Source organism: Scomber scombrus, chromosome 2 (genome assembly GCF_963691925.1).
Source record: "Scomber scombrus chromosome 2, fScoSco1.1, whole genome shotgun sequence".
Lineage (NCBI taxonomy): Eukaryota > Metazoa > Chordata > Actinopteri > Scombriformes > Scombridae > Scomber > Scomber scombrus.
The window spans coordinates 25,062,337-25,078,116 of NC_084971.1; the positions used below are offsets into that span (position 1 = coordinate 25,062,337).

The 15,780-nt window shown below is 38.1% G+C and overlaps 1 protein-coding gene across 1 annotated transcript in view; it reads right to left on the bottom strand.

Moving 5' to 3' along the window:
• Positions 1–15,511, bottom strand: part of LOC133994010 (F-box/WD repeat-containing protein 7-like) — a gene marked incomplete at its 3' end in the record, with an annotated part of 43,733 nt that extends 28,222 nt beyond the window's left edge. The window contains exons 1-2 of the mRNA XM_062433179.1: positions 15,178–15,511; positions 2,680–2,832 (exon numbers count right to left, since the gene is read on the bottom strand). The remainder of the gene's footprint in view (positions 1–2,679; positions 2,833–15,177) is intronic.
• Positions 15,512–15,780: the final 269 nt, after the last annotated feature.

Here is a 15,780-nt window from a genome sequence, read left to right on the forward strand (position 1 = left end):
TTTATTATGATTATAGAAACAATCATTGGAAGCTTTGGCAGATAGAGTTGGAGTGAACCTCCACTTACTTAAGTTTTGAAGACAGACTTAGTTGAGATCTTTTAGCTGGGTAGCAGTCGGTCGATCATTTTGACATTTTAAGGGCAAAGTAATGATCCAAATGAACGTCTTAAAAGTAGAAATTCTCCATTTGTAATCATAAATATGACCTCAGCTTTAGTTAGATGTGCTGTGAACTTTACCAGTTAGCATAGCTTACAAATGCTGCTAGTTTATTGGAAACATTTAACTGCATATAATTGCAAGTAATCGATAAGTTAAGTCGACGAATCAATCAACAGAAAATTAATTGGCAACTAATTTGATGATAGATTCATCATCCAGGTCATTTTAAAGCATTTTTATCAATTAGTCTGCCAATTAGTTTCCTGATTAATCATTTTGTTGACAAAATGACAGTTATAATGTTTTAAAGCCTGTTGTGATATCTTTAAATGTCTTGTTCTGTCTGATCAATAGTCCAAAATCCAAAGATCAAATTTTACTATCATCTATGACACAGGTTTCAAATCCTCATATTTGAGAAACTGCAACCACCAAATGTTTGGTGTTTTACCATAAAAATGGCTAAAATGATCATTGGATTATCAAAATTGACAATGATGAATAGATTCATTTTCTGTTGAGTGATTAATCAAGTATTTGTTGCAGCTTTACTTGGATTATATCTTTATCTAGAGCTGCAACGATTAGTATACAATTGATTAGTTCTCAACTTTTAAATTCATCGCTACCTAATTTTAATCGATTAATCATTTGGAGTAATTCTTTGAACAAATGTTGAATTTCTCTGACTCCTGCTTCTGAAATGTGAGTATTTTCTAGTTTCTTTAATCATCTGTGATAGTTAACTGAATATCTTTGGGTTGTGGACTGTCGGACAGGAAAAAACAAACATTTTTCTCCATTTCCGGATATTTTTTTAGACCAAACAACTAATCGTTTAATCAAGACAATAACCAAAAGATTAAATTGATAACAAAAATAATCATTAGTTGCAGTCCTACCTTTATCAGTTCAATAGTTTGAGGTTTTGGGTATTGGGTCGGTCAAAACAAGACATTTGATAAAGTGACTGAAATCTGGGAAATTGTGATGTAAATTTTTGTTTTCTGGTCAAAAATATAAATCTGCAGATCAAATAAATAAAACTTTGCTGCAGCCGTATAACAAAATGACACAAAGCAAGATAATTAGAAGGTCTAAAAAGGTAATCATTCCTATTTTTGTAATATTATAGGATGAATGATTTGCACGGTAGGAATTTCACAGACCGTTGCATACATTATTTTACAATTCTTGTTTTCTCTATTAAGGGGCACAAATACTACTATATTGTATTTTACATATTGTTTGTCGATTTGACAGGATAGAAAACATTGTGGTGCAGTAGTCTTGTGTCACCAGAAACAGGCTGTGGCCCAGAAATCCACAGGCAGACTGAGATGGTTTTGGAGAGCAGTTTGAAAGGTGTTTCATCCCAGAGGAAATCATGAGGAACCTGTGCTGCTACCATGGAAACTCTGATAAGACAACAGATGACACCATGACTTTGAGTATTAGAGAAATACTTCAGTAGTTCAACATAGACTTTACTGATGGTTATCTATTATGCAGTGTGTTTGTGGGGGTTAAGCATTGTCATTACAAGATGATTGATCTCAAACTACAAAGAATATCTCAATTATGGTCTCAATATTAAGTCACTACCAGTATAGAGAAATATTTCAATGTGTAAGTCCAGTCGAAATTGGTGCTTTCGGCCAGATTTAATGCACAAGTGTTCAAAACAGGAACTATCAGATCGGTCATTTCTAATCCAAAAAAATAGAGATCTCAACATCAGAATGAATATTCTGCCACTAGTCCCAAATATATTGATAGCAGGGGTGTAACGGTGCACAAAATTTAAAGTTCTGTATGTACCTTGGTTTTGGGGTCATGGTTTGATATGTCTTTGGTACAACAGGAAAAATAGAAGGGTAGAAAATAACATTTCGGTCTTCCCACTCCAGAATAAAATCAGATTAAGTGGATTATTCAACCATTTTGACAGAAACCGTTAGGCTCAGAGAGAATCAAGAACCGAGGAAAGTTGTGTACCAAACTAAACATCCTGTACCGAACAGTTCAGGACAAATACACAACCCATGTCAGGCCTGTTTGATAGATATTGTGAATGATAATTACTTACGGTATTCAAAACCACATGTTAAAAACTTGAAACACTTGTACATCCCATTCAACAAAATTCTCTGGTTTGGATTTTTAAACAGGAAGTAAAGATCAGGTGTTAAAGTCCAGACCACAGTGTCCCTATTTTTCACAGAAATACGATAAAAACTCCTCCTGTCTGAAAAGGATACAATAGCAGGCCATAAAACTCCTAACAAAATATCAACAAGTAACTCCTTTTCATCTTAACCGGTTCCTCGACAGCATACAAATGATGCAAAGGGGGGACGATGTAATTCAAGTGTACATTCAGGCACGGGGCCCTTCAGAACAACGGCGAGTGTGGTCAGAGACTTGCTGAATAACAGAAAATCCACTTAAAACATCACTAAAGAAACGAGAGAAGCAGGAACTGTTTTCTACAAGACATAGAAGGGGCCAAACCTGTCAGTTGAGGAACTGCGTAGGGGCTCTGGAAGAGCTCGCTGGTGCTTGGGGGTACAGCGCGTTATCTGCAGCGCCGCAGACCTTCCCCCCTTTGAAGTGTTGCTGAGACACCAACTGAGCCACGGGGCAATGAGGGTGGAAGGCAGGAGGCTGGAGAGAAAGGAGAGAAAGAAAGAAACAAAAGGTGAGAAACAACTGTGAGGTACAAAAAGATAAAGAAACAGCAGAGAATTAACAAAACATACACGCCTCTTAAATTTTTTTTTTCCCTCGTAATGTCAAAAGAATGTACCTCAGAGACCATTTACGTGACTGTGGTTCTGTTAGAGCTCAAACTGTGAGGTCACACACACAAAACCTATGCCTGCTCCATGTTTATGTCTTGTTTAGGGAGGCCATCTTTCCTTTTAGGGGAGTAATGAAGAAAGCATATGGTGGCCATGTGTTGGAGGACGACTAGCTGCATAGGTGGAGGAGGAGGGCGGTACACGGGACATAATCGGATGGCAAAAGTGAGGAAAGTGAATTGACAGACTGTTTTGCTTGCTCACTGTGTTCACTGCAACTCTCCCTCAAGGATTATCCTCTTTAATAGACTTAAAGGCACTTTAACTGAGCTGCCAGCTGTCTGCGTCCCTGGCGGAAAGCCACCCAGGTCAGGTCTGAAGGAGGATATCCTAACATGACAATGCAACACATTCCGATAGTGCTTCAAATTCTTCATCACACTAACATAATCTGTTTTTACTCTTAGTCATACTCACTACTGAGCTTTAATCCAAACAAAAACAGGAAAAAATAGAAATGTCTTCATGTTGAGCCTGAAGAATACGACCTGCTTAAAGCCGTCAGCTTCTGATCAGTTCACACACACACACAAACACACACAATATATATTAGAGCTACAGACACGCTACCCACTTTAATTTTAATAAACAGTAAATAAAGAGGAGAATGGGGTCCATCAAACTGTGAGCTACATGACGGCGCAACCGATAGAGGATTAAGAATTAAGAAAAATGATTAAATATACATAAAATACTGCCCATATAAAAAATGATAAAAATATATATCATACGCATCCATATTGGACAACATACAGCTGATAATATTGACTGATTGATATGTCAGTCAGGCTCAGGATCTACATAATTTCTAACTTAAAAATGTCTAGCATGTTTGTGTGTTGTAATAAAGAAAAACTTTTCTGAAAGACATTTCAGTTAATAAAATGTATTAAATCCCAAAACAGATACATGTTTTAGACTTCACTGCCACACATGCTGGGTTGGGTTGGTTTTAAACCTGAATATATCATAACTTTGCACATCTGAGATCGAGTAAAAATATATATAATTATTTTTCCCCAAACCATGAAATCACACTTTTTAATTCCAATTTCTGGCGGGAGAGTATTTGTTAACAGTATGAACGGCAGACAGTGATGATGAGTGTGCCAAGTTCTGCCGACTGTAGACACATGTGAAGCGGGGACAAGACAAGGACAGGACGCTGCTGTGACTTTAACTGTTTTTTTGTGATTTAACTGAATTTGGAGAATAATTAGGTCACCGGTTCTTTTCTGGTGCATCGGAGACTTCAAGATGTCTTTTCATGGACTAATTTAGACTTGTAACTAATGCAGAGTGGACACATTAACACGCTTGCTGGATATAAACCATCGTTATGTGTGCTACTTCCAGGCTGCTACTGATTTACCTCCATCAATAGCAGGTTTATCCATTCTGACTCCTTTCCTTGCTAATTATCCATCTGTAGATATCCAATACTTGAAACTGAAGTGGAAAAAAGGGCTCATATATTAAATAATCAAGTGATTGTGATTGTAGAAGCCAAGTGCTGTTGTGTTGTGTGACTACAATTCTTGTTTTGTCATTATTTCATACTTCAAATAAATGAGAATAATCCTCAAGTGGCCAATATTTACACCATGTAATCAATGGGTCATAAACTGTGTTATGGTGCGGTCTGATGTTTCGGGACTAGAGAGGCTGAGGGCCAACAGTTCTTGTGAAAAACTGCACAGAAAATGTGTGTGTAGATAGCTGAAAGCATACATGTCCAACCAGAGTTTACATTAGCTGGTATATGTCGTTTTTTGGCCGGTATAAAGTGTAATTGGCCGGCAGTACTGTATTAAACATGTCCGATAGTTGTTCTGTATGGCCGTCAAAAAAAAGGTCTAGCATAAACTCTGCATCCAACAGTATTTGGTAAAATATGTGAAGACATATTGACTGTTAGTAACACTAACAGACACAATGATTTTACAACTTTGGAAAGTTTTAATGGTGGAACCGTTTTATCTTTCATCTTAACAGTTGCGCTTACGGCATTCATGTCACAAAGTAATCCACCAGGAATGTGTGCTTGCTTTTGATTAGCCGATGCAGCACCTCATCCGATGAAGTCATGTTACGTTACAGCCAGATAAAACTTTTTCTTTACCCAGATGATCTCACGGTGTCTCGTCGAGCCCTCTGCATCAACGCACTGCCCCAATTTAAATGAATGAGAGGGCTGTGTTTTTTCATGGAGAGCTAATGTCGGTCTGAATGCTGCCTGGATACTTCTGTCAGATGTATCTATGGCAGTCCACGGCAGATAAACAAGGCACAAGACTTGCAGTAACACAGCTGCAGCAATCTTACAAAATTACAGAAAACCACAAAGATAAATTACCAAAAAAAAAGTACCAAAAACCAGATAAGAGATCCAGATTTAGTGAACCTGTAAAGATTAGCTTATGGAGAGGTCTAACAGGTTCCTCTTGGACCACGAGACAGTGGGAGACCTCTGACCAGGCGTGTAAGAGAAGCCTCCATTCACAAAGAGAGCCGTTTCCATGCCAACGGGACCTCTGCTGGGAGAGGCCTCCTTTCAAAGGCGTTTTTTTCCTCCCGCACCTCTGCTGGCTGGCTGCTGCACTCTCGGAGAAGGACTGGTGGGCATTTTAGAAGAAGGAGTGAGTGAGTGGTGGGTGGAAGGGCAGACAGAGAGATGCAATTGTGTTAAGGCGAGATGGAAGAGGTCTGAGCTGAAAGCCTCAGAGCCTCTGCGGTCTCTAATAGGAAATCACACCAAAGCTAAGAGATGGCCCTGTTTGCCAGGAACTCACTTATATCCCTTACAGATGACACAGTGACACAGGAAAAACTGTTTAAGATCGATTTGAAAAGCATCAGGACTGCAAATTTATTTGATACATTAGGGCTGGGTAATTAATGGAAAAGTTACCAAAACCATCATTACGACCTTCTTAACTAAGTAATTTTAGTTACATATATTAATATGTTCGATAAATAGTTAATACCAGCAAATATTTAGCTTTTGGGCATTTGTTTGCTTTAATTAGACAGTAAGTGGGAGAGAGGCCGACAGGAAACAAGGAGAGAGAGAGAAATGGGTATGACGTGCAACAAAGGTTCCTTCCCAGGCTCAAAACAGGGATGTTGAGGGCATGTGGTGAGCGCTGACTAAAACTATTTGTTGGTTATTGCTGATTAACTTTCATTCGATTGACTATTAAACTAATTGTTGCAGCTCTAGTGCGAGAGCAAAGCCTTCCTTGCGAGGCTTGTGCAGGAAATGAACCAAGTGGAGCCGGTTTAGCTTTAAACTATGAAATATAACAGTGAAAGTTGAGTATGAGCAACAGATTGTCGTAAAATATATGCTCCAGCTCCTCAAAAACGATCCCCGGGTTTTTAAAAATGTACTTTCAATGACACTCTTACAAGTTCATCTATGGGAAACAAGTCATCTCATCGTTCCAGGTTAGGGGGGTCACCGAATTCCCGTCGTGGAAAAGAGTTAAAACTGAGTAAGACAAAATGGGATTCTCCTCCACTCGCCTTTCTATATTTAAAGTTTGTCTTTGAGAGCAAGAACAAGATCGTCTGTCGCAGCGAATTTTTGGATTCATTTTTGAAGTACAGTCTCAAAACCAGCGCTTCCTCTTGTCCCTGCTGCCATGTATCACACTGTACTCATATTATAGCCCACATCAAAGCAATAAGCCTGGGAGATTCCTCCCTGTGTTCATTAACCAACTCGGAGCTACACGGCACAGCACTGAATTATTAACACGCTCCTTGTTGCCTCACAGATACAGAGCGGAGGGGCCATTCACAAATGCAGAAATAAAAAAGAAAAGACACCCACGCTCGGCTGTATTTGCTTGTAAATCTCCACTAAATCCTCAGTCAATTCACACTTATTAAGGTTTTATTGAGGAAGTAAAGAACAGAAGGCGCCATCAGATGATCAATGATGGCCTTAACAGGACGATGAAAGCTTTTAATAAACCAAAAAAAAATCTAATTTCAAACATATGGAGGTTAAATCTTTCAGTTATAAGAGAGCATGTGCCTGAATGAGATTAAAAAAAAGAGAGAAATATGAGAGAGCTGGAAAAGAGCGGGGCATGAGTAAGTGACTAAATGAGAGGTTGCAGGAAGTTATCAAAGGGAAAATGAATGTTTGAAGATGTGAGGAGACTCTTCATAGACTAAACAATTAAATCAAGAATATAAAAATTATGAATAAAATAATTATTTGCAGCCCTGATTTAAGATGTATTCAAACACTGATGACTTCACACTATGACATTAACAACCTTTTATAAATTCTGATTATGGCCACTAATCAGAGCTAAACATTACTTCAGCTGAGATGTTTACACAGGCTAAATGCTACAGAACATTATCTGATTAATTGGGGAACAACATTGACGTCCATATTATTTTCTAACATATCCAACCCAAGATTATTCTTATTGTGGATTACCCACTAAATGCTAAATTCAAGCTAACCAGACAAGTATTACTCACATTCAAAGTTGTAACTATTAAGTTCCAGTGTTGGGGGGGAGCTAGTTACACATAATATCATTACAAAATGAATGTAACTGTATACCGTTACAGTTACTGAAATAAAACATGTGTAATTAAATTATAGTTACTAATGAAAATGTTGATGATTACAAAAAGACTTTACAGCTGAAGTCAGACCTAAAAGATTTTGCTCAGAAGGGTTTTTTCCTCATTTTTTAAATATTTAACATGTTGAATACATATGTTGCTGTTTTTAATCTTTGAAAACAGTATTTTTTATATTATGTAAATAAATCATGACATGGTCTTATTTGGAGCACACAAGGGCTTAAATGGTGTCACAGTACCAATTAAGTCCATGCCATATAAATCATGTCAGTATCCATGAAAAACACCGGAACTTAGATTTTGGTGGGCTCAATGGGTACACTTACCCTAACAGTTGAAGACATTAGTTAGAAGTAAAAAAAAAAAAAAAAAAAGTAATCAAATGTAATACATTTACTTACTTTGATTAAGTAATTGATATCATTGCATTACTTGTTACATTTTCAATAGAGTAACTAGTAATCTGTGACCTTTTACATTTCCAAAGTAACCTTTCCAACCCTGTTAAGTTCCTATATTTAGTAACAAATAGCTACTTTTGCTCTTTAGCATCAATAACAAATCCTATCCAAACCATAGCCAACAACAGCCAAATCCTAAAACCCCCCAGGCTGCAGACCGGAACAAGGTCATGGGAATTATAGCTTCCAGGCCACATTAAACAATATGATTCAAGCTCAATTACATAACCTTTATCGGCTATTTTGCTGTAATTGCCTTGAACTGCATTCTTTAAAACGACAATATACTGATTTTAAACTAAAGTAGATAGTCAGTCTAGCTGGCTGACTAGCTGGTTAAGATGAGTGAAAAACAAATCAGAGTTTGAGAGTGCTTTATAGTTTCTTCAAGGAGGAGGAGGAGATAAAAGGATGACTTGGGAGCTTAACTTTTCTTTAGTCTTTTACCCTACTGCCCTTGATGTTGTTGTCCATTGCTGCCCCCAAAGTCCAACCTGTTGTTTGTCTTAAACAGAGCTCCTCAGATTTCCCAGGAAGGGAGATCTCTTTTCTTCAAGGTGACTTACAGTACCTCCCCACAGAAAAGCCCTTTAATTTCCTCTTTGCTTGATCTCACTTTCTCTCAAGTGCCTCTGTCCACACACACACACACACACACACACACACACACACGACAGCAGGCTGGACTTCAGAGCCCGCTCCTGCTTCTCCTCCTCATGCTTGTACGCACCGTTTTTATTTCCAGCTCCATTTCCCTGTCCGCTCACACCTCTAAATACATCCCAGCATATCACACACACACACATCTTTTCTCATCTTGCTCACTGCTGCTGTCTCTTTCCTGTATCTCATCTAGACTTTTCCATCTTTTCTCAGCCACAACAGGTTTATCAGAAATGTTTTAATTAAGCGACACCTCCCAACTATGAATGTACTTCTACCACTTGGAAATCTGCTGCTCCTCTCTGGACTGCGGATGCTATCAAACTATCATCATCACCATCAATTCCTCACTTCACTCAAACCACTAAAGCTCTTCAGGCCAACACAGAAGGTTCTCTCTCGTCAGTCCTCATCCTTGTAGTGCTACGCTGCATCCGACCACGTCAACCAGATGGTCCTCGCCATCCTCGTTGACCTGGGTTAGTCCCAGTGTTATTATGTGGCGTGTTTACATGAAAACTACTCAGAATACAAAGATTAAAAAGGTATTAATTTGGATTAAAACATTCGAGGGTGGTGCATGAGTGGCACGCCATTGGGAAAATGAGCTTGTTTATTACCCCTCCACCACTGCAGTGTCAGACTGAGGGTCTTGATTTCCAGTAGCTGCACCTCCAGTTTTTGGTATGGTGCTCCAGCTGCACCAGTAACTCACCTACTGGGGCAGAATTTGGGGTGATAGCATGAACCTCATTTGCAAGCTTCATGTGACACCGAGGTAGCACAGTTGTTGTCTATGGTCAGTAAAGGCTAAAATGCACCAAAAAAAAACCCTACTACTATTATTTTCCTTATCGATTCATCTGACAGTTATTTTCTTGATTAAATGGTTAATTGTTTGGTGTACGATATGACAGAAAATAGTGAAAAATGGCCTTAACAATTTCTCAAGAGTCAAATGTAACATCTTGTTTTGTCTAACCAACAGTCCAAAACCAAAGATATTAATTTTTATATCATGTTTGACAAAAAAAATTATCAGATTTGAGAGGTCTAAAACTGCTATTTTTTGCATTTTTGGTTAAAAAAGAGGCTAAAGCAATTAATTAATAATCAAAATGGTTGTCAATCAATGTATCAGCTATTCTTTGTAGCTGTAGTATAGCCGGCAGTAACGAGGATCACAGTACAAAACAAACTTAAATCTGGAGAAACCAAAAGGATATTTTAAAAAACATTTACACAGTTAGAGTTTCCCCATTTTCCCAATAACACAAGATTACATGATTGCTTTCATAACTGGGTTAACATTCAGAGGGACCTGCGGTTGCCAACAGGAAATATCTCGTAAGCAAAGCCTCACAAAATAAGTTAAATATAAAGTCCTGATCAGCGTTAACTTGTCTTACCTAAACATACGAGGGTAAAGAGTAAAAAACGGTGATTTTGATAACACAACGTTCACCACAGAGCTACTGATACCAGTCTCGTCTTTAAGAATATGTGTCACCTTCTTCAAACGTTGCCCACTACATTACAGCCTTCATACTCAATCCCTCCTTCATGTTTCGTCAATACGAGCTTCAAAGCCAGGAAATCTCACTGTCCATATGAGAATGGTTTTAGGAAAGCCCTGGGGTCAGTAACACAGCAACAGTCAGAGGAGTGTGGGAATGTGAAGCTTTCTGCAAACAAAGTCGAGGATACCCCTCATCTCTTGGTCTCTGAGGCCCCCGGAGCAACGACTGCTGCCACAAAATAAGATTAAGTCACACAGATCCATGTGAAATGAAAGTATGCCGTTCCTGTCTAGATACCGTCTGCTTATCTTTATAATTTCTCACTTATATTCCCCCTCACTTCTCCAATTCACACGGCCTCAGGCATACACATATAGTACAATGCTTTGACTGTCAGCAAATAAGTATTTTAAAAGCGATATTTTGTTGGACATTTTGTCTGAAATGAGAAAACGAGAAAGTTGTGGAAGATGATGTAAGCTCTGCAAATGTGGAGGAAAAAAACACTGTAGCTGTCTGTTCACAGTCTGACTTTTTAATAACTGCAACATCGTGGGTTTCAGCTGAAGCATATATCAACCAGTTCTTCTTTAAAATATTGTTTTAAAAAAGGAAATCTGTCAACAATTACTGGACTAGTAGTATCAAGTAATGAAATAAGCGTGCATGCAATGAGTCAACAGGTATTAAAATATGAATATATAAAATAAAACCAGCTACACAAACTCCCCCAGTGCATTTATGCTTTCTGAAGTAAACTTTATCACAGTTATTGTAACTTAAACACACTATTCATGAGCAGTAAGTACGATCAGTGCTTTAAGCCACTTTTCAAATAAGCTATCAATACATTACCGTTGAAGTCAAAGGTGAAACTGAACCGGCTGAACTGCAGAAAAACAAAGTTTCTTTTCTGTTGGCTTTAAATCAAATAGACTAAACTTCAGTGACTGTGACTAACATGTTGTCCTCAATGAGCATGCACACATACAGTACATGACACGTTAAGACATAGTTAGAGTCTTTATTCATCCCATTTGATGACCAGCCAAAACCTTTCTTATCTTTAAACGAGCATGTTGGGTTTTCAGACCTGAGAAGAAACCACAATCCCAAACTTGAGTAATCTAGAAACGAGTAAATGTTACAGGCCGTGCCAATTAATGCAGCCAAAGCACCCCCTCTCTTTTTTAACACCATGGTGCCAGTATTTACACTAAAATACCAAAATATAATAATGATCCCCTGTACAGTATTATGAAATCAGCTATCTAATACACAACCCTGCCTTTATAAGAGTTTCATTGTTTGTGGGTTTGTTGATATTGTGTCAGAGAGGTATTGATTAAACTCTATAGTAGTTTTAAAGCCTGTCATTAGTGTTAAACTTGTTTTAAAAACAACATTATATGGATTTATTTAAATTCTTTACATAGAAAAGTCCTATTAAAGCGCTTAAAGATTTAATTTGACAAGTAAATAGTGACGTATGTGTCTTTTGACTGTGTGTAAACAGTCGGATTCTGCGGTAAGGCTTTTCTGCATTACGTGGATCTTGTGCATGAAGAAAAGCCCCACTGCAAGTTTCACTCTTGTAATCCACGAGATATAAAATGTTTCTACAAGTTCTCACCCTAAGGATTTTGTGTACAAGACATAAATCTTAGTTGACACAGTGCTTAAGAGACACTGCCCCAAATATAAACGACAACTGACAGAAAAGGCGTGATTTGTTACATTTCTTTCCCTTCTTTTCATATTGAACATGATGACAAACACAGTAATCTCTTCCATTCACGGCACATCTTTTTATTTCTGCTGATTCCGACAGACTTAAAGGACAATTTCAGTGTAACTTAATTAAGTTTTACTCACTTCAGACAATATATAATAAATATATACTCAAAATAGTTTTGTTAGATGTTTAAAAGTTCCAAATATCGTTAACCGCCTCACAATTATGTCACTTTTTTTTTTTTTTTTTTAATTCAGTTCAACTTTTGTTTTGCTGAACTTTCAGCTTCTCAACTTGCCACAAAACCACCTAACGTGCTATTTCGAGATTAGGTAGCGTCCAAATAGCAGCCGCTGACAGGAAGTTAAAAACTGGAAGCTAAAAACTGGGAAACAGACAGAGGAGCGTTCTCATCATTGAAAGCTACATGTTTTTTTTAATATTTCTGCAAACTTGAATATGTGACAGGAGATTTAGAGAGAAGCACAACTTGGAATAAAAATGAGACAAACTCCATCTCACTTACAGCTGGAATAATTAATCTGTCCAACCTTCATCAAGTATATGATGAAGATATACCTGATTATAGTCAGACAGCCTGAAACTTTGTACTTTTTAATATTTCAGCAGTTGTGCTGCAGTTTTTTTTCATTTTTTATTCAATCTATCATCATCTTTTACCTGACTGTTCCTGTTAAATGGGAAACACGTTTGCACCCACATCACGGGTTCTGATCACAGCTGCAGGTAAACGAAAGCTCTGTTAATTAGGCCCTGAAGAGGCATGAAAAATATTGTGAACAACACCTGAACACAACAAACTATTTCAACTCCTGCATATTGTCATAAAATGTTTACAAGTAACAGATTTTCGAAACGTGATTCAAAGACGGTTCAGGCTCATTTCTCATCTTCTGACTGAGCAGAGTTATTGGGAGTGTTTTCCTGTACATCGTGGGGTTGTTATCGTGGGTTCAAGGCTCATGTCAACCAAACACACATGGAAAGACTCGCTCACTCACTTGTTGTTGGACTACGTTAAATAATCAGTTCCTGCTCCACTCATCTCACCGGGGACAGACTCAGAGCTGAGAGGTCGAGTGAATGCAGTTAACTAGCGGGGCAGGATGGAGAGGAAATAGAAGAGCCCTCTTGAAACACACACGGTGATGTAGGATAAACCTGTGCTGGCTGTGCATCCTAATCTGTCAACATATGTCACCTGACAAGCCTCCACAATGAGCCGAACGTGACTTGAACACTACTTTTGTGATCTATTAGGGGTGGTTGTATATTTGTAAAGTTAGAGAAATTTAACAGACTTTTAGACTAGATAAATACAGATATGAGAAAGCCACCATATAAAAAGGAAACTGAAGTGTGGATTGAAGTGAAACAGCAACTTTATTTGCAATTTATATAATGTAAAAAAATTTTTAGCAGTGGTGTGTGATGAACAGCTAAAAACTTGAGTCTGTGTGAAAAACTTGCCCACAGCTTTGTCTTACCTTAGACATGAAAGAATGAGGTCAAACTCAGGTTAAGAGGGCGGAGTGTGTTGAAGTAGTGATGCGGTTATGTGTAGCACATGTAAACATAATACTCAGCTATTGGACACACTGAGAAGAGATCTTATATAAGTTTAATATATACATTATCGAAGACAGGCATTATTTTTTGTCTTGTGAGCAGGTGCATATTCAATTTGGGTTACATCATAGTGGGTAAAATAAAAAAATATGATAAAAACTATGTAATGATGGTCTAAAAAAAGATCTGACACGAGTAATGCAGGCGATAAATTAGGTTGTTTTGGTCTTCCTTTACAGATGATTACACGGAAATCCTACAGTGGAAAATGTAACAAAGTCCAAAGCAGCCAAAAAGCCAAACTGTTGCCCATCTTCTACCGCCGAGGTAACTCAGTCAATACAGAAATTAGATATCGGCAAGATGTGTATGAGTCACAGATATGTCTGCACCAGAACAGACGATCAGAGACAAGAATCGTGTATATAATATTTGAATAAAGAGGTTCAATTTGTTTTGTGTTAACATCATATCCTGAAGAAAACAGGATGTAAACATACTAAACATAAAATGACTAAATAAACACTCAGATATAGCACAGCTGCAACTAACGATTATTTTCATCATCAATTCATCTGTTGATTATTAGTTGTTTGGTCTATAAAATGTCAGAAAATGATTTAAAAATGTTGATCACTGTTTCCCAAAGCCAAAGAAACAACCTCACACAGCCCATAACACAAAGATGTTTAGTTTACAGAAGAGTCAAAGAAACTTCTTTCAAAGAAACTTGTTTCTATCAATTCTTATCAATTAATGTAAAGATCAAATAAAAACCTCCTTAGTATAACACACAATATAATTAAAAAGCACCACTACAGCCTCTAATATGACCACAGAGTTCAATCAAGACCTCCCTTATCCTCCATGAAGGAAGGATTTACTGCAGGTCTGATTTACTATAGTAGTCTGCATCAGCTCCAGCTATGTATACACCTAACAAACTGGCTACTGTGTGCAGATAGGAGACAGATAACCCGATGTTACAGTCTTATTTTTTTTTACAGAAGAACTAGTGTCCTCCAATCCTTTACCAACATATAAACACTTCAGCCACCCGGCGCCAGAGCTGCACAGCCGGAGACAACTTTGCAGGGAGTCGGCTAGCATTAAACACCCCCAAAATAGCAGAGGAAACAGCAAACACTTCAGCTACTAAATTTTCCCATAACATTTCCCACACTTCTTATAACTAACATGTTGAATGCGGACTCAACTCTCTGCACTTTTTCTGCAGCTTTTGACTTGAGTTTGTATGTTTTAAAAAGAAAAAAAGACACAAGTGAGCAAACCCGAGTGAGGAACACAGCTAACAAACTCATCCTGGCTACTTCACAACAAAAGCTACACAGAGAGCTAAATCTACCACCTTTTAACTTCTTGTCCAGGTCGCTAACAAGCTCCACATCAACAGAGAAAAGTGCGTTAGCTGATGCTAACACGGCTAGCCGACGAGCTAAGTGTTTAGCTTAGCCAATGCTAGGGCCCACTTCACACACTACTGTGGTGCTTTACTGCAAATAATCTCCAGCTAGTTATTATAATTTTAACACTGTGTTTACCTCAGAAAATGTGAAGATGGTTGAAGGCAGCAGCAGGCCCCTCCGTGCAGGTAAAGGCTCCCTCTCTCCGTGTGTTGGTCTCCAGCAGTCAGTCAGTGTTTGAGCCACCAGCAGCTAGCAGCTAACTTAGCCTCTACAAACCTGGAGCTGTTAGCGGGCTAGCTGCTCTGTCACACCGAGGAGACTGCTGGTCGACCCCCGTTTAACTCCGTTACATTTATCGGGGAGGACATGTGAGCATTATAAGAGAGGGGGGTGAAACACATCCACTGAGAGGCAATAGCGTGAGAGAGCTGAGAGATTTATCCGTCTACAGCCTCCTCAACAACCGCCAGGTTTGTTCGTCTCCACCGACTGGAGAGAAAGGCTGTCGCAACCTGATGATGGCACCTTTTTTTTTTCTTTTTTTTTTGTTCAAAACTTTATTTTTACAATGACACATTCATTACAATTTACTAAATTGTTTCGGGAGAAAATAGACAATAATAATATCGAAGCACATTTCCCCCAAAAAAAGAAAAGATTCTGTAAGTCAATGTAATGAGATACTATCTAAAAATAATGAGAAACTGTCTAAAAATAATGGGAAACTATCTAAAAATA